The sequence below is a fragment of the Panthera leo genome, chromosome C1 (genome assembly GCF_018350215.1).
Source record: "Panthera leo isolate Ple1 chromosome C1, P.leo_Ple1_pat1.1, whole genome shotgun sequence".
Lineage (NCBI taxonomy): Eukaryota > Metazoa > Chordata > Mammalia > Carnivora > Felidae > Panthera > Panthera leo.
The window spans coordinates 52306154-52333015 of NC_056686.1; the positions used below are offsets into that span (position 1 = coordinate 52306154).

The 26862-nt window shown below is 42.0% G+C and overlaps 1 protein-coding gene across 1 annotated transcript in view; it reads left to right on the forward strand.

Annotated features, from left to right (window-relative positions):
- ROR1 (receptor tyrosine kinase like orphan receptor 1) overlaps positions 1-26862 on the forward strand; it is a 329138-nt gene that overhangs the window by 159514 nt on the left and 142762 nt on the right. The gene's annotated exons all lie outside the window — the stretch shown is intronic.

Genomic DNA, 26862 nt, shown 5'->3' on the forward strand with positions numbered 1-26862 from the left:
CTAAAATGTTCCATATGGTAAAAATGCTTCAAGATGTGAAATAGGGTTGTTTCTGACCTTCCTGACATTGCATCTAGTGGATCTTATTTAGGGGATTTGATTCTGCCTGAGCCAGGATTGATCAGAGCTGTTTGCTGGGTGACCTTTTACAGTGAGTATTTGATGTGCTTGCAGGGTTCAGGGCAGAGTATTTGGAATGTTTGTAATTGCCTGTGCGTACAGATGGCAGCTTCCTGTGTGCACGTGGGGAACAGGTTCCTGCTATGAAGTTGTTGTAGTATTAATTAAGCTCCACCATATGCTAAGCTCTGGTTACTCGATAGAGACCCTGTGCTCTGGAATGGTAAATCAGGACACCTTCAAAGCCCCTGCAATGTGGCTCATCTTACCTTTCTAGCCTTATTTCTCTTTAGCCCCCTTTATATCCTTTTATGCATCTCCAGCAAAATTTATATTTCTTCTTATATACCCTGTGCTTTTCTGCCTCTCTCCTTTTGCCTAAGCTATTCTTTCCATCTGAATCACCCCTTTTTTTCTTTGCCAGTGCCCATTTTCTCCCTTCTGCATGCCACAAATTACTTATCCTTCAAGACGGAAAACAACACATTCTATATTAGCCACAGTCTTATCTAATCCCTCAGCAGGAAGTGGCCTTTCCTTCTTTGGAACTCCCATAGACCTTTTCTCTGTTCTTAACATTTTCTGTGTTATATCATGGTGATTTATACACCTGTCTGTCTCATTCTTATGCCTGAAAGCTCCTTGTAAGTAGGATTTCTATCTTATTCTCGTTCTTGTTCTTTTTTCTTTGTCTCCATTGCAAAATCTAACACAGACTCTTGTTCATAGGAATCCTCAATAAATGTGTGGAATAATGAGTGACAACTTAGGCCATATATGTGGATGGACACCTCTGTATATATATGTGCAAAACATGCAGTAAACTTATTCTACTTTACTTCAGGCATGATTCTAGGTTCTGGGATTATAGTGATAAAAGCTCAAAAATCATTGTCCTTTATGTCAGATGCCTTTTATAATCAGCTCTCTTTTGTCTGCTCATGTGTTCACTGCGAGTTGTACTTCCTCTCTGAGGAGAGAGAACCTTATAAAATAGTAATAGGCAAGGTTATTCTGAGCTGAGATCAAGAGTCAGATGCTTAACTAACTGAGTCAACCAGGTAACCCATATTCTGATGGTTATACTTTATTAGGCATTTTAGGGTGGCGGGATAAGGTGAAATATCTTTTCACTTTAAGTAGGAGGACATTTAGAATAATTTTCTATTGTTAAATTTACTTTGGACATTCTTTTTCTACTTTAGGATTGGAGCAGGGACTGTATATTATTCCCTTCCATGTCCTGCACTAGGCACAATGCCTAGGAGGCAATAGATTTTCAACAAATATTTTTACATTTTTTTTAATGTAAAAGAAGACATAAAACACACTAAATCTTAACTCAGTACTCACTATGTGACAAGTACTGTGCAAGGTGCTTTCAAGAATGTGAACTTGGGGTGTCTGGCTGGCTCAGTCGGTAGAGCATCCAACTCTTGATATCAGGGTCATGAGTTGAAACCCCGCATTGGGTGTGGAGCCTACTTAAAAACAATGTGAACTTAATCGGCAAGCTCTTTATGGCACCAACAGTAAAAATGATATCATTGTACACTACATGTTGTTGATCAGGTTCTAATTATGGCTATAAAAGAACATCAGTATCTGCTAAAAAGGCAGCAGAGCCACCAGTCAAGAATCTAGCTTGCCAGACTTTGAATTTCTACCAGACCAGGACTGTAATTAGCAGTGGTTGCCTTTCAAGAAAGTAGTGTCAATAGTAGTGAACCTACTTGCTACAAAGCTGGACTAAGGCAAACTTTTTGTGTGTTCAACATGAGCCTTCCAGAGGGCATGGATGGCTTTCCAGAGCTTCTTGGTATCATATTTCTCTAGAAGATAATTAGTATATGGTCTTTCATTCCCATTTAGAGTGAGAGAGAACTGATTAATTCTTTTATTCATCAGCCAAATCTTTTTTGCTTCCTATTCTGGTCTGGGCACTGTCTGAAAAATTAGTAGTGAAAGATGAATGAGACAAAGGTCTCTGTCCTCTGTGAACACAGAGTCAAGTGGAAAGGACTGGTATCTAAATGTATAATCAAAGCCTTCTGGTCAATTTGATAGATTGAGCTGTCAAGGCACATTCCCCCCTGATTACAGAGAGATGCTGATGAAAATATACAATGTAAAAAAAATATCATTGCCAGGGTGGCACATAAAAAAGATAAATCTCCAGGTGCCAGAAGAGCAAACTCAATGGTAGAGGCAATGATCAGCAAGAAGGAATTAAAAGATTTTATAAAAATATGGGCAATGAGTATGGTTCTTAGGGGCTAGAGTTTCAGTACCCTTTGGGGATCAGAACTGAGGCCATAGGAAACCACCTCACTGCTTAAGCTGTTAGTGAGGGATGACTGGACCAAGCATGCAAGAAGGAGAATTCTGCTGAGGATATGTGTGGCAGTCCACAAACCACCCTGGGACATTGGGATCACTCACAGGAAATACAAGCCCCAACCTGTGCTGTATGGGGGTTGGGGGTTGAAGTTCTTCTCATGTAGTATACAAGCCACAAACCAAGAAGATAATGTAAAAACTTGGTCTGGAATTGATTAAACTCTGAGACCCTGACAGGGGACAACCTAAAACCAGCTCACAAACTGTCTCACCATCACAGTACGTGTGGCGTTCCCACCAAAAACAAAAGTTCTAAAATCAAAACCACTAAATAAGACCGGCAAACTCCTACTGATGTTAAGTTTACTTTTAAAAATTATAGTACATGCAAGAGAAGAAGAAAAGAAGCCCACCATTAGCAAGAGCCAGTAGACAAAACACATGGAAAAGCTCATAATTGGAAACTAAAGACAATAGACCAATTTGAGAGAGAATGTATGTTTAAAATATTTCATGGGAGGGGTGCCTGGGTGGCTCAGTTGGTTAAGCGTCTGACTCTTGATTTTGGCTCAGGTCATGATCTCAGTTGTGAGATCGAACCCCACTCCAGGCTCAACGCAAAGTGTGGAGCCTGCTTCAAATTCTCTTTCTCTCTCTCTCTCTCTCTGCCCCTCCCCTGCTTGTTTTCTCTCTCTCTCAAAATAAATAAACATTAAAAAAAAGTTTCATGGGAGGGGAGCTTGAGTGGTGCTCAGTCGGTTAAACTTGTGACTTTTGATTTCAGCTCAAGATCTCACAGTTCGTGAGTTCGAGCCCTGCATCAGGCTCTGCACTGACAGCTCAGAACCTGCTTGGGATTCTCTTCCCCTCTCTCTCTCCCTTTCTCTGTGCCCCTTCTCCACTCATGATCTCTCTCTCTCTCTCTCTCTCTCTCTCTCACTCTCAAAATAAGTAAACATTTAAAAAATGTTTCATTGGGGGGGGCACCTGGGTGGCTTAGTCGGTTGAGCGTCTGACTTCAGCTCAGGTCATGATCCCACAGTTTGTGAGTTGGAGCCCCACGTCAGGTTCTGTGCTGACCGCTTGCTCAGAGCCTGGAGCCTGCTTCAGATTCTGTGTCTCCATCTCTCTCTGCCCCTCCCCTGCTCATGCTTTGTCTCACTCTGTTTCTCAAAAATAAATAAATGTAAAAAAAATTTTTTTTTTAAGTTTCATGGGAAACTTTATACATATGTACATACATAAAATTTTTTGTGGAGATGAGGAAATAGAAGCCATAGGTCAAGTACAAGATAGTATGATTTTTAAAAGTAGATTTTTAAAATAACTATGTAGAAATTCTGGAATTGAAAAATAGAGTTATAGAAATTACAAGTTCATCAAGTGGGTTAAACAGTGGATGCATTCAGCTGAAGAGGGAAATAGTGAACTGGAAGACAGATTTGAGATAATATGGCAGTTAAGGGAACAAACTCTGGGACCGAGGTAACTAAGTTTGAATCCTGTATCTGCTACCTACATTCTATGTGACTCTGAGCAAGCCACTCAACCGATCTGTGCTTTGGTCTTCTCATTTGTAAGATGAGACAATAAAGGGTAATGACTTCATATGGTTGTTGTGAAAGTTGACCTGGCTAGCAAATCTGATAAACTAATTGGAGAGTAAGAAGTAACAGCTGGTTTTGGTTAATATGATTATTACTTTGGGCTTTATAGTAAAAAAAAATCATAGGTACTTTGGCAGGCTTGTAGGGAAAGCATATTTTAGAGATTTTAGATCTTGTTCAACCAGCCCACACCCGTTCTGGCCTTCCATATGTGAATGCTCACCCACACCAGCACCACACTTCTTAGCTTGATGATCAAGGTTCTCCATGGGCTTACCTCTGCTGATTCCTCTCACCTATCCCTACCCCCATACTTTAAATACTTATCTTTTTTTTAAAGTTTTTTATTATTTATTTTGGGAGAGAGCCAAGGGGAGGGGCAGAGAGAGGAGAGAATCGCAAGTGGGTTCCGCGCTGTCAGCACGGAGTTCAATGCAGGGCTCAAACCCTGAACTGCGAGATCATGACCTGAGCCAAAATCAAGAGTTGAAGAGTCGGACACTCAACCAACTGAGCTACCCAGGGCACCACCCCACCCCCTACTTTATACTCCACTTATTTCAACAACCTGCTTCTAATTCCCTAAATATCTGGCTCTACTTCAGTCTCTGCACCTTTGTTCATGCAGTTTCTTCTGACTGGATTGCCTCTAACCTCATTCTCCTCCTGGCTAACTCCTTCCTTACTTAAGCAGTGCCTTAAGCATTCCCTCACCCCCTTTTTCCCACAGGGCTTCTAATGGGCATAGTGCTGAGTAAGATAGGCTGTATCCCTACTTTGCTGGACCTTGTATTCTAGAGAGATGATGAATGAATGCTTTCGTCAGTCTCATCGACCATGCCATCAACAGTGCCCCTGAATGCTTCATATGTGGGCTACCATATCACCCCATGTCTATCTTGATCACAGTCCTTACCATGCTGTATTGAAATTATCTATTTTGTGCCTGCCTTTCTTAAAGTCAGGGGCTCTCTTATCTATTGGCATGTTCTTATTGCCCAACGCAATGTATGGTATGCAATAGGAAACATGATGCTAAATTGTTTGGGTTCATATCTCAGCTATGTCGATTCATAGCTGCTGCAGGTGAATACCTACTGTGTGTGAGGCACTTGCTAATAAGCATGTTGCATGCATCATTTGAATTCATACCACCTTGTATGGTAGAAGAGAAAGGCAACTGAGGCTTATCAGGCTTAAAGGAGTTGGCTGAAGGGCACCCATGGTGAGTGGGAGTGCCAGGATTTCCACCAAAGCCTCTAGGTCAAGTCCAGGGATCCATGTTCAACATGGCAGCTGGTTACACTGTCTCCTATGCATTCATATCCCCTCCTCCTGTGGGGTAAGTTCCATCACATGCAGAAGCAGTAAAATAAACCCCATCGTTTGATATTCTTTAATGTCTTTCTCTTCACCCAGCTGCTCTGTTCCACCTATCAACTCCACCCTGGTTCCCCGGCCTCACTCAGGTCCTGTTTTTCTGTTAAATGAGTCCAGTCAGTGGCATTAAACAGTTACCTGTTTATCCTTTCCAACAGGAAATGAAATTTAAAAGAGACAAGGCCACCCGGGAAGAGCCGTTGAAAGCTACTATTGATGGGGCAGGGGGGTAATTTCTGAAACAAATGCTTTAGAACCAAGTACCTTCTAAAATAAATGGATCTACAGGGGCCCAACCTCAGCTTCCCTAGGGGGGGTTTGGGATGGGGTGTGATGAGGGCCTCTTTCCCCTTCTTCCATTTTCAGTCACATGAGGTCTCAGAGGTTCTCTGTAGAAAGCCAAATGTTTCTTTTGGAGAAAGGACTGGAAATTGCACCCGTAGGTAGCAGAAAGGGAGGGAGCCTCCTACTTAAAAAAATACTGAGGCCTGCTTCCAACTGTAAATAGTTCTCTGTGCTGACAGACTAGATTTGGGGGTATTTTTGTCCTGGTTTGCTTTTTTAAATGGAGACCTGGCTTTCTCTACTACCTTAGAGCTTTACACATAGTAGGGAAGTATACAGTGTGGTTCTTATGAGCATGAGCTCTGGAGTTACTAGGACTCTGAGCTTCGTTTTGCTCACCTCTGGAGTGGGGGCATTTGTATCCATCACCTAAGACTTTTCCTGGCCAACAGACACATCTATGGGCCATACTTGTGTGTTGTGCCAAGGGCATCTGTTTGCATGGTCATAATAGACAGATGGATACATGCTGGCCTCAGTCCCTTAGCCCACCTCTTCCCTGAGAGCTTGACTGTAAAGAAATGTGACCAGGTTCTCTGGTTCAGGAATGATTGCTTCCTCTTGTCCCCTTTTTCTGTTACTGGATTTATCCGTGGCACTTAGAGAGTCTATTTAAATGATAGTGACTGCCTGTAGTTTGGACCTTAGTTCACAGCTAGCTCAAATGAGGTAGCTGCATGCTTTTCTTATGCTCCTGATTGTATGGATTTGGAGCAGTGGCAGCGGGTGAAGAACAATGTAAGGATGAACTGGATCAGGAGTGTTAGTACTTGGCAGGCTCAAGAACAGTCCTCCTAGGACTGGGGTCTCTGAGAGCTTATGTCCCATCTTCAGAACTGGTAGTTGGTTGGAAAAATTCCTCGTGGAATCCCTAGGGTGGCCCTGCAATGTTTAAGAGGCCTCAATTCAGCAGGTGTCAGCCTTGTTGGGGAGGAAGACCGTCCTCTGCCCATTGAGGTCTTTCTAGCTGGACTTAGATTCAAATTAACATGAGACAGATTAACTGGAGAAAATCAAATTTAATAGGTGTAATCCACACAGACATGAGATTCTAAAGACAATGAGGCAACATGAAGCTTATAGAAGCTAAGGAGAGGGGTAGGGCCTAAGGATACAAAAAGGAGGAAGGCCATTGTGCAGGAAGGTGAAAGGAGATGTTTAGAAAAACAAGATTGCCCTATTATGCAGATAAGTTTCTTAGGTAAAGGGGAGTCTCTGTTAATAGCTTTCTTCCTGTTGCAGGCTGTCTTCTCCAGTGTAAATTTAAGCAGTTGAGGATCAGGAAGAGAGCTTTTCCCACATCTGCTGGGTTTTGATTACCTTTAACTCAAAATAATGTCCATGCCACAGTGGCCCATCTTGGGGCAGCCTATTCTTGGCTCCTACAGCCTCAAGCAACATCTTCCTAATACTGATGGTAGCATTTTCTTCAAAGAACAGATATCATCTTGCCAAAATCAGTAACAGAAACACTTGGAGCCTCTGGAACCTCATATGGAAAATGGGAGAAGAGGCATCAACCCCAAAGGTTCTAAGAGTTTAAGAAGTATGAAGCCCCATCGCCCTCTCCAGTACAGATGGGCGCTTGTTTCTGGTAGTTCTTGTGCTTTCCACTCCTCCTCCTTATGCCCAAGGGGAGGGAAGTATAATATGGGAAAGAACACGTGACAAGGAACCTAGAATCTGGTCCCAGTTCAAGTCTGCCAACAGGTCAGCGATCTGTCAAGAAAGCTCTGGACCTCAGTGTTCTCATCCGTAAAAAGGGAGGTATCCACCCTCGTTCTGGCTGCCTTACCCATTATGAGGCCCCAGTGTTGCATGGTCTAGAACAGTAGTCAGTAGACACCTGTGGCTATTTGAATAGTTGAAATGTGACCAATCCAAAATGAGATAGCTGTAGTATAAGTGGAAAACACTCAGTGGATTTCAAAGGCTTGGCATGATAAAAGAACTTAAGATATCTTATTAATAATTTTCATACTGACTACACGTTAAAATGATAAATATTCGTGTATTGAACTAAGTGAAATATATTGTAAAATTAATTTTACTTAATCCTTTGTATTGTGGCTACTAGGCAATTTAAAATTACACATGATCTTCCTTGGGTAGCTTGTGTTATATTTCCATTCAAAGGTGCTGCTCTAATGAAAAAACAGCTGAAATCTTAGGTAAATATCCGAGCCCGTGTTTCCTCCTTATAGCATGAAGAGATGTTCTATTGTCCAGTCCAGCTTTAAAATTTTCGGAACTACTTTTCATGAAAAAAAATTTTTCTAAAAGTGATTCTGGATGTGTATGTACTACTTTAAAATATCTAAGTGTAAGGGATTATTGTTACCAATTATAATCTGATCATTAACTTTAAAAAAAAAAGGCAATATTTTGAGCAAGGTCCCTTTTGTGGAGAAAAATTTTCAAATTAGAAGTCTGAAGCACAGGACTGGGTACTCAGTCGGTTGAGCGTCCGACTTCAGCTCAGATCATGATCTCACAGTTCGTGGGTTCAAGCCCCAAGTTGGGCTCTGTGCTGACAGCTCAGAGCCTGGAGCCTGCTTCAGATCCTGTGTCTCCCACTCTCTCTGTCCCTCCCCCACTCGCGCTCTGTCTCTCTCTCTCTCTCTCTCAAAAATAAATAAACATTAAAAAAAATTAAAAAAAGAAGTCCGAAGCACAAAGGGATTATACTTCTATAATTACATAAAGGACAGGGGCAGAATCCCAGAGCAGCTCAGGAAATTGCAGCTTTGGGGCAGTAGTTGGGCAGATTCAAACAGGGCCCTGAGGATCGATCCATCACTGCCTTTCTGTCTTTCAAACTCCACCTTGCACTGCTCTCCCATGCCCGCTATGCACCAGATGCACTCGCTTCCTTTAGGCTTCTCCAGCAAGCCAAGCTCTTTTCTTGACCAGGAGCATTTGACATGCTGTTCCTTCTACCCAGAATCCTCTTCCTTTTTTCAGATCTTGGGCACAATTGTCATCCACTCAGATAAGCTCTTCCTGACCATACAAAGCTAGTCTCAACCGTGAGTTTCCTTTTCTGTAATAGCGGTTAATTAAAAAAAAAAATCTGTTCTAGGCCTGGAAGCAGTGAGAAGAATATCTTCTTGATAGGAAAGTAGGGGGCTGCTTGCCAGCTCTGCTGGGTCTGCTTTGTCCCTTGCTAACTAACTATCCCTTGTTAGTTAGGTCCCTTCACTTAGAACCCAGGATGGGAGCATGTGACGTGAAATCAGTTCCCCTCCAAACAAGCTGTGCTCTCCAGGACTCTTGTTAATCTGTTTTACTTGATAAGTCTATTTTTTTCAGTGAAGGAACCTCCAAAACGAGGCCTATGGAATTCTGTCATAAAATACAGGGAAAATGCCCCTTTATCGTCAATTTTGCTTCTGCAAATCCTGCACAAAGAGGAGGGGCTGCCGGTGGGCACCACCACAGGAGCAGAAGGGTAGCCTTACCACTCAGGGGTCTTTCCAACTCCAGCTCTTGGTGCCAGAGCTTAGGATGTCCCACAAAAGACCAGCTTGGCTGTGAGAGGAGAACAGAGCTCCCTGCTCCCAGCAACTATGGCCCAGTTGAGGAAGAGGAACAACCAAACAAGCTTGGAAATGTTTACGCTCCTGTTTTTACCATTTAGAATTGGGATAGAGATGAATCTACCTCCTATCATGGGTCTCAGACTCCTTACTCCCTTGGTACCACTTGCGGTAGTTGCTGGCTAAGACCAGGCACACTCTTGGATGCATAATAATCAGGAGGCAGCAGAGAAAGAGTTTCTTGATTTGCTCAGGCCATCCTTTTCCTTGCCAGCGTGTCTTTTAGTTTGGATTCAAATCTGCCTGCTAAGGGAACCTACTCTTCACCCACTTCAGAGATGGTATTGGAGTTTGGTCTCAGGGTTCTTCTAGAAATTTGTGGACAACTGAGGTCCTGTTCGAAGAGATCATAGGCCTTTCTAGTCCTGGGCCTCTGGCTTTGGTCAAGCTTTGCTCAAAAACTCATTGGGACTTTTAGACTTAGAGGCCTTTTGGCTAAGGGCAGGAGAAGGATGATCATAGAAAGTGCTTTGCCATCTGGCTCCTGCCTCAGCTCCCACTGATCCTGACCCTCTGCTCCTGCTTGCTGTGTTGTAGAACCAAACCAGTAATTGTTTCCCACCTTATTTCAGGACTCTGTGAAAATTTTGGTGCTTGCTATGATGAGAGTACCCTTCTCAAGCTTTTGTCATCCCTGTAAACCCCGTTCAGACCTCACCTCTTCAAAGAAGTCTTTCCTGACATCATAGGTGACCATGCCTTACTCCGTGGGGGACGTGGGGAAGCCCCCCACACTGCTGGGTGATGTTTATTTTCATGTTTTTCCTCTCCTTCCCTTCTTCCTCATGCAAGAAATACTCACTAAGCATCTTCTTCATTTTAACAAGAGGATTTTCTTTGGAATGTCCTCGTGGATCTTCCATTCTTAGTAGGAGGGCCAGCTAGGAGGAGCATCGTGGAGAGTGGGGGCAGCAGAACAGTTTGCCAGGAATCTTGAGACAGCAGTTATGTCTTATTTATGTGTCCCTGTAGCTCCGACTCTAGTACAGGTGTTTGAATACATAGAGAAATAAACAAGTGAGTAGTGGAAAACAGAACACCAAAGTTGAAAGGTACTTTAGAGTCGTTGTTTGCAAACTTCGGTGGGCATAGGAATCACCTGGGAAGACCCAGGTTCACTGAAGCAGAGGAAACTCTAATCCTCTGTATCTTCACCAACTTCCTGGGTGATTCTGATGCCCACCAAAGCCTGAGAACTGCTGATAGAGCAGTAGCTCTTAACCTCAGCTGTAATTGTAATTATCTGGGGAGTTTTAAGAGTTATTAATGTCAGGGTCTGTCCCTCACCCCAATTCTGATTTCGTTGTTCTATACAGTCTGTACTTGAAAAGTTTCCCAGGTGATTCTAGCTTGCAACGAAGTTTGAGGACCAGTGTTTTCAAGTTCTTCCAGGCTAATCTGCACCGTAGTTGGCTTCTTCCACAACGTTCTCTAACAAGTGATTTATCCATGTGCAGAAGCTTGGAACTTTCTCCACTTCTGTCCTTAATTTTCTGAGGTGGTATAGAGAAAAACTGGGTTTGGAGGAAGAAGTTCTTGGTGTATAATTTGAACTCTGTGCTAACTCAGGTTCTTGAAAATTGAGCTTTGGTTAAATGGGGTGTAAATGGAGAGAATACCCGTCTTCCACTATTTTGAGTACCGAATGTAATGACATGTAAAAGGGCTGAGCTCAAGTCCCTGCCCTGTTAAATAAATAGAGAGATAAATAGATAGATACTAATACTGAAAACATTTTTAAATGTCTGAATGGGTTGGCATAACTCCATCACTTCTCTATGGCCTTCAGGAGTAATACCTCCCTGCCCCCATCTATTGAGGGCTTTTCATCTGCCATAAGTCATGTTAAGAGACTTATATGCATTGTCACACTTAACCCTCATAATAATTCTAAGAGATAGTATGTCCATTTTGCAGATGGGGGGGAAAAAAGCCTTTGAGAAGTGTCATGGGCTGAATGGTGCCCCCCACCCCCACAAGATATGTCCATGTCCTATGAGTTTTACCTTATCTGGAAAAAGGGTGTTTGTAGATGTAAATTAAGGATTTTGAGAAGAAATTATCTTGCATTATCTGGGTTGGCCCTAGATGCCTGCAAGTGTTTTCATAAGATAAAGGCAGAAGGAGATTTCATACAGACCCACAGAGCAGAGGGTGATGTGAAGACCTGAGAGAGGCAGCCACAAGCCCAGGAATGCTGGGGGCCCCCGGAAACTGGAAGAGGCAAGGAATGGATTCCTTCTCAGAGCCCCTAGGGGGATCATGGTCCTGTCTGATTTTGGACTTCTAGCCTCAGAACTGAGAGTGAATACATTTCTGCTTTTTTAAGCCACGAAGTTTGTAGTAATTTGTTACAGCAACATCAGGAAACTGATAAAAAGCAATTTCAGCAATTTGCCGAAAGTTGCAAAGCCAGGAAGCCAGAATTCAAACCCATGTCCTTGACCAGTATACTATATGGCCTCTAACTAAATTGAAATTTGTAATAAAATTCCTTAGATTCATTTACTCAGCAAATGGTTATTGGTTATTGGTTATTGGTTATTGGTTATTGGTTCAAAGCCTGTACTGGGGGCTGAAGATGTACTAGTGAACAAGACAGAAACAGTCTGTAATTTAGTGGAAGAGAGACTTTAACAGTGAATTTCACATATACTAAAAATAATTTCATTTTAGCAGTGAGAGATGCTTTAAAGGAGAAGTATGAAAACACACCTACATAAAAACAGCCTGTTACCTTGGAACAAAGGATTTTCACATCCTCCCTGCCTAGGCCCTACTAATAGCCACCTGAGGTAGGAGTCAGTCCTTCGTCTTCTCTGGCTTGTCTCCTGGGAACTACCATGCCTCTATCTCCATTTTAGCCCTCCTGAGCTTGCAGGAGAAGTTAGTCCCCAAACAGGGCAAGTCCCTCGTTGGGATAAGGACCCACAACAGGAGGAAGGCAGTGAGGCCTTCAGCAGGCAGTGAGCTCTGCAATCCATTACAGACATCATTATGAGGCAGTGGAGTGTGGGGAAACTGTTTTTAGACAAGGTTGGAAAATTTTGCATTCCTGTGCCAAGCAAGATTTCCTGTAGGGCTATGAGAAGCTCACTAATCATCTCTTTAGTTCCAAGCGATATTACTTCAGGGCAGTTCCTGTCAAGGTCCTATGCTTAAATATCTCTTTGCCTGGGTTTATTCCATCAAATGCTTCATTTGCTTTGAAAAAAGCTCTGAGACTTAGCTGGTCCAGCAGCTTAGGGAGTACAACTCACCACATGCCTTGGAGGACTCCTCGCTCTGCCCCCAATTGTTGCAACTAAGACGAACTTATTTTCTGACTGTTTTCTGCATATGATTCCATTTTATGTGGGCCCGAAGTCAGACCTGACCAACTCCAGCCACTGGAATATGCTTATGCAGAATGCAGAATGACTTGCAAGAATTTTCCATCCATGGCCGTTGTCTTCTGAACTCAGCTGAGTTTTCCCAGAGATCCTGCCCAGATCTCTAATGTCCAAATTTTCCCCAACATTTATATTCACTCATTCATTCCACAGATATTTATTGAGTGCCAGCTGTGTGCTGGGCATTGCTCTAAAGCTATAGTGGTAGAAACACAAAATTCCTCTTCTTTGAACTTCACATTATGGTAGAGTTAGCAAATCTCTGTGTGGGAAATACTATCACAGCTAACACTTCCTGAATGCCTGTTCTGTCCTTCGTGCCATACTAGACACTTGAATCACAACATCATCCCATTACAAAAAACTTTTAATGTTTATTTATTTTTGAGAGACAGAGACAGAGTGCAAGTGGGGGAGAGGCAGAGAGAGAGGGAGACACAGAATCTGAAGCAGGCTCCAGGCTCTGAGCTGTCAGCACAGAGCCCGACACGGAGCTTGAACGCACAAACTGTGAGATCATGACCTGAGCCGAAGTCAGATGCTTAACTGACTGAGCCGCCTGGGCGCCCCAACATCATCGCATTTAATCTGCCATAAAAACCCTGGAGTTAGGTACTATTGTGTCCATTTTATGACTGGGAAATCAAGCTTACAGAGGTGACGTGACTCAGCTAATAAATGACAGAGCCAGGATTCAAATCCAGGTTTTTCTGACTACAATGTCCATATTCTCAGTGACTACCAAGTTCTAAAATAATAATCTATGTTTATAGGGAGGAAAAATAGAATGAGGTTATAAGCTTTTTAGCTTATAAAATATCCTTTCTGGAAGAGGATATTCTTCATTACCCTTGGGTGATTTTTTTTATTTGTGTTTTCATTCTACTTTCCACACTTTCTTCAGTAAATATCCTATACTCCTGTAGTCAGATAAAATATAAGTAAAATACATAAGAAAATAAGAAAACTCATATATACCCCCAAATAATTGAAAACCAGTACTCAAACAGATTCATGGACATGCATGTTCATAGAAGTACTATGTATAAGAGCCAGGAGGTAGAAAGAGCCCAAAAGCCCATTAGTGGATGAATAGACAGACACGGTCTGAGATATACATACAATGGAATATTACTCAGCCATAAAAAGGAATGGCATACTGATACATGCTACAACATGGATGAACCTCAAAAATGTTACACTGAATGAAGGAGGCCAGATACAAAAAGTCCCATGTCCCATTCATGTAAAAAAATATTCATAATAGTTAAATGTACAGAGACAAAAAGTAGAGGTTGCCAGGGACGGGGATAAGGGGTAACAGGGAGCAACTGCCTAATGGGTATAGGGTTTCCTTTGGGGGTGACAGACATGTTTTGGGGCTAGATAGAAATGGTGGCTATGTAATATTGTGAGTGTCCTAAATGCCACTAAATTATTTATTCACTTTAAAATGGTTCATGTTATATGAATTTTGCCTCAATAAAGCAAAACAAAAACAAAAACACCAAATCAATAAAATAGACATGCTGATAAGCTTTTAGCATGCTATTCTTATGTACTGCTAGTGCCGTGAGGGCCACACAGGTGAGTTTGACATGTCCATGCTGAAATTGTTTTCACTTAGTGCTATTGCCCCTAACCCAAGTCAGAGCCCTGCCATGGCCACTAACTGATAGAGTAACCTTGGGCCAGTCCCTCAACCTCTCAGAACTTCGGGGCTCTCACTTGTCACGCAGGAGTAATAATGTCCTCTGAGATCAATTTTACATCCTAAGATGATAATGTTGTTCTCTATAAGCTGTACAGTTGATCTGCATATGTTTTTCTAGTCTTTATTTTTACATCAAGAACCACCAGGTGATCAGAAATCACCCCCAGCTGCTTACCAGGCATGTGTGTTACAAGAACTATGACAATAGTGGAATCTTAGTAGTGTCTGTTTTTACAGACTGTACTTTTTGTTGCTGTTGATACTGTTGTCTTTTATTGGTGCATGTTTTGTTCTTGTTTCTTTGCTTTATAATAAAGTTTGTTCGGATGAATAGGGATGTTTGGGCCGGGGAGCTGGGGGCGGGGGGGGGGGGGTAGTACAACCTCATTGAAGACATGAGCTCAGAGAAAGCCTATCTGCTGGCGTTGGGCATCTCCCTGCTAACAGTTCCCTGTGGGAATCAGGCTGATCATGACAATCTTATCAAACCTTGGGCCTGGATCACAGGTAAATCCTGGGCAGACCTTGAGCTGCTGGCCTTGAAATGAGTGCAGCTCATTAGGTGTTGATGACAGAGGGTGTCCTGGTCAAGTCAGGATTGCCTGCTGTAGCCTATTCCTCTTGTGCTGCACAAACCTGCTAGGCGTGTCCCGTCAGCTCTCTGCTGCACTCATCCTGCTGAGAGAGAGACTTGGGAAAGGCTTGGGGATATCTTGAAAGACCACTTAAGAATTCACCTAAACAACCTGGGTCCTTTTCCCCAGGGTCAGTGGAAGCAGCCTTATTAAGTCTTATTTCAGGAAAACTAAGGTCTCCAGGAGGCTACTGTTAGGAAATTGGATTCAGCAGCTCAGATCGTTTGAGGTGAGGTGGGCCTGGGCCTGGAGGGCCTTCTGTACTTTTTTTTTATGGTTTATTTATTTATTTTGAGAGAGACAGTGCACATGTGAGTGGGGGAGGGGCAGAGAGAGGGAGAGAGAGAATTCCAAGCAGTCTCCACACTGTCAGGGCAAAGCCTGATGCAGGGCTCGATCCCATAACCCTGGGACATGACCTGAGCCAAAATGAAGAGTCGGACACTCACCTGACTGAGCCACCCAGGCACCCCTCTTCTGAACTTTTTATTGCTGTTTTCCTTAAATCATTTCCTTCTTTTAAAAAAGTCTAGATTTGAAAGTACTTATAGAAGCTCATTGTATTTGTTGTAGAAAACCTAGGAAATGAAATTATGCCAAAGTTATATAGCCACTGCTAACACGTGTTCTTTTAGTCTTTTCTTATGCACATGTTTTTATATATGTATTTACTAAAATGGAACCATATTGGAGCATTTTCTATTGTAAACAGCATTTGTTTTTTGAACATCACAAACCTCTTTCTGTGTCATTAAATATTTTTAATGACATCATTTTTATTGACCTTATTAAACATTGTCCATTGTAGGGGCATTTCTTAATTTATTTAACCTATCTCCAATGGTTGAAAAGTTAGAACTATTCCAGTTTTTTGTTGTTATAAATAATACTGTGATGCAAATTGCATTACAGGGCCTGGGACAGACAGTATCTGGCCTCATGATGTTATCATAAATCTTTCTGCATATTTACAGTCCCTAGCAGTGCAGGAGAAGGTACCATTCTGCTTCCCTCCACCAACCCTAGGTATTTTCATTTTCTTAATCATTGTCCATTTCATTAAAAATTTTTTTTAAATATTTATTTATTTATTTACTTATTTATTTTGAGAGAGAGTGAGCATGAATTGGGTAGGGTCAGAGAGAGAAAGAGAGAGAGACCCCCCCAAGCAGTCTCTGCTGTCAGCACAGAGCCCAACACAGGACTTGATCCCATGAACTGTGAGGTCATGACCTGAGCTAAAATCAGAGGTCGGGCGCTCCACTGACTGAGCTACCCAGCTGCCCCTCAAAATCCTTCCAATTCTTGAATATGCAACTCAAATGCCACTTCCTGTGAAGTTTCTTTTGGTTTCCAGTCATATTTAGTTGCCCTTTCTTCTCCATAATAATACAACTTTGTATTTTGATTTAGTCCCTATTTTACCCAGACTGCATTGAAAGCAAGGACCCTGCTTTAATATGCTCGCAACTGATCTAGCCCTAATTCTATTGGTACTCCCTAAAGGTACCAATAGAATTCATTGGTGATTTGAATGACTTGAGTGATTCATTAGTTCTAAGGAATGGTAGAGGCAATCAGGTGGGTTTAGGCTGCAGAAGAGAAGACTACAGGAAGCTCTGTGACTGTCTCCAAGTGTTGGATGTGTTGCCTTATAGAAGAGAGAAAAAATAGTTCCATGTTCCCTGGGAGCTTTGGATTGAGACTACCAATTAAGTTTCAAATAAGCAGATTTCAGTCCAATAAAGGGAAGATCTTTTTAATTAAAAAGTTGGGGGGATAACATTCATTGATAACCAAGAGCTACACTGTTGCTCTACACACTTTATTTCTACTCCCACATAGTCTTATACAATAGTTCCTTCTGTTACAGATGAGAAAATCAAAGTTACAAAAGGCTAAAGACCTAGTGTAATTTCATGTAGTTAGTCCATTTCCTTTGCCCATTCCTTCATAAAGAAGCAATTTTCCTCTCCCTAAAGGTATTGAAGCAGGATGCATGACCATTTTCCAGAAATTCTAGATCAGGAATGCTCTAGGGGTGTTGGTATAATTTACTATTTCAGTTTTCTTCCATCTCCCAAATCCCATGACTCAGAAATTCTCAATCTCTGACATTGGTTTAATGGAAATAGACCTATAAAACCTATCTTCTGTCTTTTTTTTTTTTTTTTTTTTTGGGAAAAGATATATTATAAAACTCTTACTAAGATTATTACAAATTATCATTACAGTATTAAATGTTTTAAATGGTCCCATTAGTTTCTATTTACAAAGATGTTTGGAGAATACAGCTTTGGAAATACTTATATTAATAAAATTGACTTGATCCTAGTCAATAGGGGCTACATATTTTCAAACAAGGACTACTCTGTCTGAGGGAAAAATAATATGCACAAGTTGTCACCTGACTCTAGAAGTCAGATGGATGAGGTACTTAGCTTTGCTATCCTGATTGCATTCCATACTGAAGGTGGGTCCCTGTAGACCGAGCCCTCCCAGGATCAGCCTCTGCGGCAGGCAGCCAATGTTCTGAAGCAGCTGCCATTTTTCTTGGGTGATTCATGTGTGAAAGTGTCTCCTCCATAAGAATCTGGGTCATCTTGTTCTTCTTCCCAGAGCCAGGCTCTTATCAGACCAGAAGCATCTCCTCATACAAATGCATCCAAGTTAGAAAGTTTATGAATGATAAGGATAGTGGTTCACTCCAAATACATAACTCTTTTGGTCTATGACATCTCATATTTGGCTATACTTTTTGTACTCAACAGAATTGGGCCTTAGAATCTTGGAGCTGGTGTACATTTTGGTGTAACTTTAGAGACCCTTTAAAAATGATCATTATCTCTATCTTCTTAATTCAGGTGGTTTATTTAGCTCAGTATTTCTCTCTCCCGTTGTGAAGTCATAGCCTTGAATTTGAGCAAAGCCTCTTGCTCCTGTGTGCATATGTGTTTTAAATAACATTTTGGCATGTGCTATGGAACTCTTCTCTACTCTGTTCCCACTGCCACCACCCCTAACCCCTGGTCAGAGTAGAGATAACAACACAGAATGAGCTTCCATGAACATCTAAAACCAGCTCAATTTTATTGTTGTTGTTGTTTTGAGTTTTTCTTTGCATCTGCTTTGTTTTCCCAGGAAAAATATCACAGGTATCCTCCTCTTCTTCCATTTTTACTACACAACGTACATTGCTCCTGGATGGAGGTGGAAACAGGGAGAGAATGATACTTTTGAGTATCTTACAAGGTAGAAATGCCATTGAAACATTTGAATATGAAGTTGATACTACCTTGAGATCATTTAATCCAATCAGCCTTCAGTTTAACAGACAGGACTCAGAGAAGAGAATGAGTCACTTAATATCAAACAATACTTTTGTGGTAGAGGTGAGACCAGACCCTGTTCCCCTGTTCTCATTGCATAGCCTTAAAATATCACAGCTTCTAAGAGGTCTTCCAAAATTGCAGTGGAGACTGGACTGAATGAACAGCCCCATCAGGGCTTATTGAGGATGCTACCAGGGCAGATCACAGCCCTATCACAAACCTCAGGGATCTGGAACTCACAAAACGAAATCCTCAAATAACTGCCTTTGTTTTCCATACTTACCTTTCAAAGGCAAAGATGGAAAAGGTAAGACAATAAATAGGGAATTTATTAAAAACGCAATATCCTGTACGATTCCACTTATATGAGGTACCTTGAATAGTCAAATTGGTAGAGACAGAAAGGAGAATGGTAGTCATCACGGACTGGTGGGGGCGGGGAGAGAGGATGGAGAGTTGTTGTTTAATGGGCACTGAGTCTTAGTTTGGGAATATAAAACAAAGCTTTTTGAATGGATAGTGGTGAGGATTGCACATAATGTGTGTGTACTTAATGCCACTGGACTGTGCGCTTAAAAATAATTAAAATGGTAAATTTTGTGTTGTGTATATTTTAACACACACACACACAGTGTTCTTTTTTTTTCAATATATGAAATTTATTGTCAAATTGGTTTCCATACAACACCCAGTGCTCATCCCAAAAGGTGCCCTCCTCAATACCCATCACCCACCCTCCCCTCCCTCCCACCCCCCATCAACCCTCAGTTTGTTCTCAGTTTTTAACAGTCTCTTATGCTTTGGCTCTCTCCCACTCTAACCTCTTTTTTTTTTTTTTTTTCCTTCCCCTCCTCCATGGGTTTCTGTTAAGTTTCTCAGGATCCACATAAGAGTGAAAACACATGGTATCTGTCTTTCTCTGTATGGCTTATTTCACTTAGCATCACACTCTCCAGTTCCATCCACGTTGCTACAAAGGGCCATATTTCATTCTTTCTCATTGCCACGTAGTACTCCATTGTGTATATAAACCACAATTTCTTTATCCATTCATCAGTTGATGGACATTTAGGCTCTTTCCATAATTTGGCTATTGTTGAGAGTGCTGCTATAAACATTGGGGTACAAGTGCCCCTATGCATCAGTGCTCCTGTATCCCTTGGGTAAATTCCTAGCAGTGCTATTGCTGGGTCATAGGGTAGGTCTATTTTTAATTTTTTGAGGAACCTCCACACTGCTTTCCAGAGTGGCTGCACCAATTTGCATTCCCACCAACAGTGCAAGAGGGTTCCCATTTCTCCACATCCTCGCCAGCATCTATAGTCTCCTGATTTGTTCATTTTGGCCACTCTGACTGGCGTGAGGTGATATCTGGGTGTGGTTTTGATTTGTATTTCCCTGATAAGGAGCGACGTTGAGCATCTTTTCATGACACACACAGTGTTCTCGATGCATTTCTGAACCTCCATACCCTCGTGTGTATGCATCCTCAGAAACAGACTGTTATTATATCCCAAGGAGCACTAATAACAAATGTATGCCGTATTTTATTTGCCTTGCACTTTTTTGTTTTCAAAGTAATGTCACACCATGATTGCATTTGGTAGTCATCAATATTATCATGAGAAAGGCATGACAGGTATCCTTGTCCTTATTTTACAGATGAGTAAACTGAGGCCCAGAGTTACAGAGCTGATAGATAAAAGAGTTGGTACTGGAACCCAGGGCTTCTGATTTGTGTTTTTAGAACTATGCAAGATCCAGTGTAAAAAGTTTTAATTTTTTTAAATGTTTCTTTATTTTTGAGAGACAGAGAGCACGAGCAGGAGAGGGACAGAGAGAGACAGGCAGACATAGAATCCGAAGCTGGCTCCAGGCTCTGAGCTGCCAGCACAGAGCCCGATGCAGGGCTTGAACCCATGAACCGTGAGATCATGACCTGAGCCAAAGTCGGACGCTTAACCGACTGAGCCACTCAGGCACCCCACTGTAAAACGTTTGAAATGGATATTAACATATTATACTTACTAATCCTGAAAAGTGGACTCAAATATTTTAGAAAGATTTTCAAAGACTTTGAACAGTGAAGTGGTTTGGAGGAGGTTTTTAAAATGAAAATAAAGTAACTTAGTCACCTCAATGTCTAAACATTGTGATTAACTGAGGTTTTACTATACAGTAATAATACTGACAAACACTTTATAGGACTTTGCTATGTACCAAATGCTGTTCTAAATGCCTTAACTATATTAATTCACTTAGCAAAGTGTATTATTTATAATTTATAATTAAATTTATCAAGACTACTAGCATGTGCTAAATACCCTCTGAAGTACTTGGTATACTTTATCTTATTTAATCCACGTACCAATCTGAGGTAGCAGGTGTCACTGGAGCTTGGAGATGTTAAATAATTTGCCAGAGAGCACTTGGCAGCCAGTAACACAGCCAGGACTCAAACCCAGGTCCACTTACCTCCTTACCACCCAAACAGATGGGGTAGTGTGGGTCTTTTTAATCACTGCCATCTCTAAATATTAATTATGTCATTCAGGCAGCTGGGGCGGTGTCCAAGTATGGATGCTGGCTGGCTCATAGTTTGCTTCTTGAGGGACTTCTAAGTTTCACTCAGAAATTCTGGCTGGAAATTTGATTCAGTTGCTGAAAGCGGAAGAAATACAGCTTTCATGTTCATGCGCAATTTGCTTTTTCATTTTCTTTTATTATCCTGAGACTTACTGTAAATCACACTTTCCCATCAGTCCTGGGGGTTCTGATTATGTTCATGGGGTCCAGCTAAGAAGAAGGGCAGTAAATTACTGCCACTTTGTTTGAAAATTTTTTTAGCCACAGTACATTAGCTGCTTTTGTTTGCTTTTCCACTGGTAGTGTGCACACTTTTAGTTCAGAATTGGTGTTTCTTGAATGTCTCATTTGTGAATAATGTAGCTTGCAAAATGGAATGATTGGGAAAAAAGTATGCAAGAGTGTCCTGTTGGCATCTGTAAGATTTTAAAGCATTTACAGTTAAAATGAGTTATTGAATTCTTTCTTTCTCTGTCTTACACACACTCACTCTGTCACTCTCTACATTTTCCTGTTCTCTTCACTCTCCTCTATTCCACTTCCCAAAGATCAACTGCATATGATAATTACCAATACAACAACTATTATTAGTTAACTGCCTTCTTCCAGGCTTCTATAAGTATTTTGTTTATCTGAAAGATTGATAGATCATACGGTCAGGGGACGTGTTTTATTGTAAGTTTCTGTTCCAAATTTCCTGACATTTTTAGTAAAAAAAAAAAATGAAAAGAACAAGAAGAAGAAAGAAAAAGGAAAAAAATACCTTTTAAAAGGCAAAAATGGGGCTAATAAGAACCAGACCCTAAAGTGATTATCAAAATGTCAAAAATTACTACTTTTTCTTTATTCAATAGCATGAATCTTGAGGCACCTACCTTTCAGTAAAATCTCCCTAATGGCTTGACTTGATTCTCTTGCGGGGCCATCCACAAATAGAGTGGCTTCTAAAGTGGTACCCAAATCCTCAGTAGCTTTCAGTGGAGACTTTTTTTATGTTTTTAAAATCCCATCTTTTGATAAAGTAGCAAGAAAGGAGGCTCTCTGGTACAGCCTGGTAACTTAGAGTTTGAGGTTTCCCCATGAGCCACATTGTCATAATGTTCACAGTAGCATTATAAAGGTGCTAGAAAACAATGATAATTGTGCAAGACCTGGCTGAGTTGTGAAAATTAACTCTTCTTCCTAAAATTTTTCAGAGTTTCCAGAGTGGCTTTGGAAAGGATTTTAGTGTGCCTAAAAAAGGGAACTTAAGTTAGAAAATTGTTATTCTTATCAAAAATCCATACAATGTCTTAGACTTTATAATAATCCCTGTTGAGCAAGGCTGCTTACTTTATAAGAACTCCCTGTTGTCTGATAACTGCTCCCAAGACCCATGGTGATGAGCCTTTAGCAACCATGTTTATGTTATGTAACTCTGCCCCCTCTAGAGAGTTGATTGGACCAGAGGAGGGGCATTTGACCCTGGTTGGGACAATCAGAGTCCTTTCCTCAAACGTGGAATTGGGACTCAGAGACAGCCAATGTTTGAGTTGCTGGTGGTGCCATGAGATTAACTTGGGGTAGATAACATGAAATGATTATCTTTTGCTGTGTGTGCAGAAAAGCCAAGAAAAATGGTTTACAAAGAGAGGAGATTTAAACAGATTCATAAAAAGAACCAAAGATAGAGGGTGGAGGGGGAATCCTGACCTGGTTCCCAGAAGCTTTCCAGTCTTTGTTCCTGTTCCTCGTGGGGCCTGGCTGGACTCCTTGCCAGAGTTCCACAGAAACCCTTGCATTCTCTGGTAAATTCCTCATCCATGTCATCTGCTCCTTCTCACCCTTGTACTCCAGCTTGAGTTTGCTTCTGTTACATGCAGTCAATCAGAGTCTTAACAAAGAACAAAGACAGGTTGACTCTTTCTCCAGTATGTACTTGTTTGATTACATAGATGACCAAGTAAACAAATAGATGAATGTTCATACTTACTCTTGGTACCCTAGATGAAAGGGCATTTTCCCACCTTTGCTAACTCATCATCAGAGCAAATTCATCTAGAAATCTCCCAGAATGTATTCCCATCACATATACTCTGTGCCTTTCTTGTGGCACTCTTTTCTAATATCTATGATAATCTTATCTTACTTCCTTTGGAAGCCTTATTCCTATCTTGTGTTCATATCTTATTTCCTTTGGAAGCCCTTTGAAGGCAGGGACTGTGTGTGAATCCATACCTTAACTTTCTCGGACAGAGTCTGCCACAAGGTACATCTTAAGTAAATGTCTGCTATTCTGGAGAATTATTTCACTCCTTAGAGTCTCAAATGGAGACAGTGTATCAGTTATCTATTGCTAGGTAACAAACCACTCCAAACTTAATGGATTCCAAAAGCAATCATCTATTCTTATCTCTCATGTTTCTGGGAATTGACTGGGCTCAGCCAGATGGTTCTTGTTCAGAGTCTACCATATGGTTGTAGTCAGATGGTGCCTGAGGCTAGGTTATCTTGAAGGCTTTCTCATTCACATGTCTGGTAGACATCTGGGCTATGAGAGTACTCAAACAGGGCTGTCACAGCTGGAGCTCTATGGGAACCTAGTGTGCTCACTCTCTCTCTCTACCTCTCCCTGTGGACTCTCCATATGGAGGCCTTTCCACATGGTGGCCTCAGTGTAACTGGACTCATTACATGGCGGTTGAAGGCTCTCCCAGGGACTGCCCCAAGAGAAACTATTAGAAGCTACACAGCCTTGCCTAACCTGGCCTCAGAAGTCACCACACATATGTCACTTCTACAACATTCTCTCCCTTAAAAGGATCACAGAGGACCTCCCAAGTGTAAGGAAAGAAGGCACAGACTCAACCTTTTGATAAGAGAAGTGTCTAAGAACTTTAAGACCTGTTTCTGCATCTCTGCTTTATACTTCTTCACATAAGGGGGATGTGAAAGGATGAATGCTCTATCTCTGGCCCCAAGGAGCTTACATTGGAGTTGGGAGCCATGGTTTTGGGAGCAACTGCAAGTTTCTGGCCCCACTGACAGCTACATCATTTCTGACTACTTTGCCACTGGTAGCCATAATCACAGTGTTGTGGCCTAGGAGTTAGTGTGGGTGAGTAGGTAGGGTTAGGGTCTCATTCTGTCATAAAATTCTTGTGTGCTGGATTTTGTGGCAGGCCCTCTGGAGGAACAGACAGAAGACTCATATTTGGGCCTTGCCAGGAAGGAGTGAGAGACATGTCTAGAAGTGGAACTTAGGAAATAATATAAAAGGGAAAAAAGATTTACACATAAAGATATATGCTGAAGCATTATTTTTAAGAGTAAGTAAATAGGAGGGAGAACTAAATTTTCCCCAACTGGGGAAATCCTTTCATTGTGGTCTCTGATGGAAATCCACGGTCAGAGATTTGTGGCTGCTTTTCCTTGGATTTCTGAGGTCATACCTACTTGGGGAGGAAGAAATAGAGATAGGTACAAAACCAGAACCCTTCCAGCCCCTTCTCTCCATCACACTCTTCACCAGCTCTATCCTCCCTGCCCTGCGGGATCAGCTCATATTTCCTGAAGCCCAGCTCCGGGCACATGTTGTGTGGCTTACTACTGTGTAAAAGCTGCCCATGGCCAGCCAGATGAGGTACAAAATGCTTCATTACTGTTTGAGGTCTTTTCTCATTCTTGGCCCAGCCTCTCTTTCTGGCCTTCTTGCCTACTACTTGTTCATCCACAACCTTTCCAGAAAGCAAATGGGGATGATTTCTTCTGTGTTGCTCTCATGCACTCTAGACACTCATGCCTTTGATTGAGCTTTTACTCAAGCCATTCCTTTCCCCCACAGAATGCCATCTCCTCCACTTCCACCTCCTGAAAGCAGACCCCCCCCCCCCAGGCTTAGCTTAAGGCAGGGGAGGTACCAGGGGAGGGGCTGGGAGCCTCTCAAGAACACATTCTCGTCCAGATGATGTCTTTTAAACAAATTTTAATGGTATTATGTTAACATGATGGTTATTAAGATCATGATGAAAAGATGCCTCAGGGTTCCTCAAGGTGGCTGGATATGTGGTGCTGTATTCCATTGCCACAATGATTAGGGGATGCAGTTGACATTCATTGGGCAGAGGCCTAAGATATTAAACACCTTGCCATGTGCAGGGCAATCCTACAGGAAGAAACTTCCTGCTTCAAACATCATTCATGCCCCACTGGGGAACACAGTAAAGTGAGGAAGTTGTAGGGATGACACTGTGTCAGCAGCTGCACATGGGTCATGTCAGGAGGGTCATCAAGGGTGGCACCTTGCACCTTGCATGTTCCCACTCTCCTCAGCAACTGCATAGCTCTTGCTCTCTGCCCTCACTCCCCCTGTCTCTCCCAGGCTTGCTCTCTCTGGTCTTAGAACCTCTGCTCTCCACCAAGGCCCAGCTCAAGAATGGCCCCTGTTACTGTCATACATTCCATGATTTCTGCAGCTGGGCATGCTCAGCCTTTCCTAAGTAGAAGACAGCATTTTTCTTCCCTTGTGTCTTACCTTTTTCTGATTATGTTTATTGGTTTCTTTCCCATCAATATTTTGTGAAGAGAGATGGGACAGGTACCTCCCCAGTGCCTACATAGGTATTTGATAAATATTTACTTATTTTTCTTCTGTTTCCCCTTCATTTCCTCCTCTCCCCCAAGTGCCTGTGGATCCCAGCAAGAGGACAGGAAGTCTGAAGTTTCTCTCCCCCTCCACTCTGCTCTGGGTCTTGCCTACTATGCCTAATGAAATACAGGGGACAGCCTGGCCCTTCTGCCACTGTGGCATGGCCTGCCCATTTTGGTCTCACCGCCCTCTCAATCTCCTTCAATGATCAACATCTTGACCATACACTTAACTTTACTTTCACTCTGACACATACTTTCAAGTTAGATCCCTGGGATGTCTCCTCCTCTTCCCTTCAAGATCTTACACAGAACCTGAAGGACAGAGGCCATACCTCCTACCGATTGCTACGTGTCACCTTTGGCCCAGAAATCAGGTCAAGTTTCCCTTTTCTCGGGTCCTCTATCACCCTGAACATACTCAGATCACACTCTAGTATGATTGTTTCTTTACTTGTCTGATACTATAGCCAGGATGAGAGATCTTCGAACATTTCAACCCATTTGTTCTTTATCAAACATTTTCTGCATCTACTCCCAGCAAACCTGTGCAAAGGTGAAGGTGCTATACCAGTGAAAAGGGCATGCACAGATCCCCAGTGTTCCCTGCTTTGTCTGCTTTGTTAACTCTTGCCTCTTACTACTGAGAAAATAGTGCCCCTTCCAGTTTTCATCTCCAGATTGCTTAGTACTTTTCTGTTTTGTTGAAGAAGTAGAGCAGATAGTGCCTAATTTGGGGGGAACTGGTTCAAAATTTGAGAGCAAAACCACCCCATTCCTAACAGAGAACTTTCAGGTGACAGGGTCCTCTCCAGTATACTGCTAACAGGAGATCTGAGATGTGGACCAGTCAGCAGATTCTTTTAAATTTTGAAATACAAACCTTGCACAGTGAATGGAGAAGAGGGGAAAGAATGGTTTGTGTGCCCTTTCATGTCCCCTGACGTTCATATTCTGGGAAAACCTGAAACTGGAATGTTGGCCGCAATGGAATCTTGCTGGAATGCTGACCGGCACACAAAAGATTCGGGATCTGTTCAATCAAGATGTGACTAGAAAACTGAGATGGTCCCTATAGGAATAGAAATTCCTTGGCCAGAATGGCAAACTTTTATTTTGAAAGCCACCAGGGCATCCCTTAGAGCCATCAAATGCTTGAGAATTTATTATGACTGGACAAGCCGCT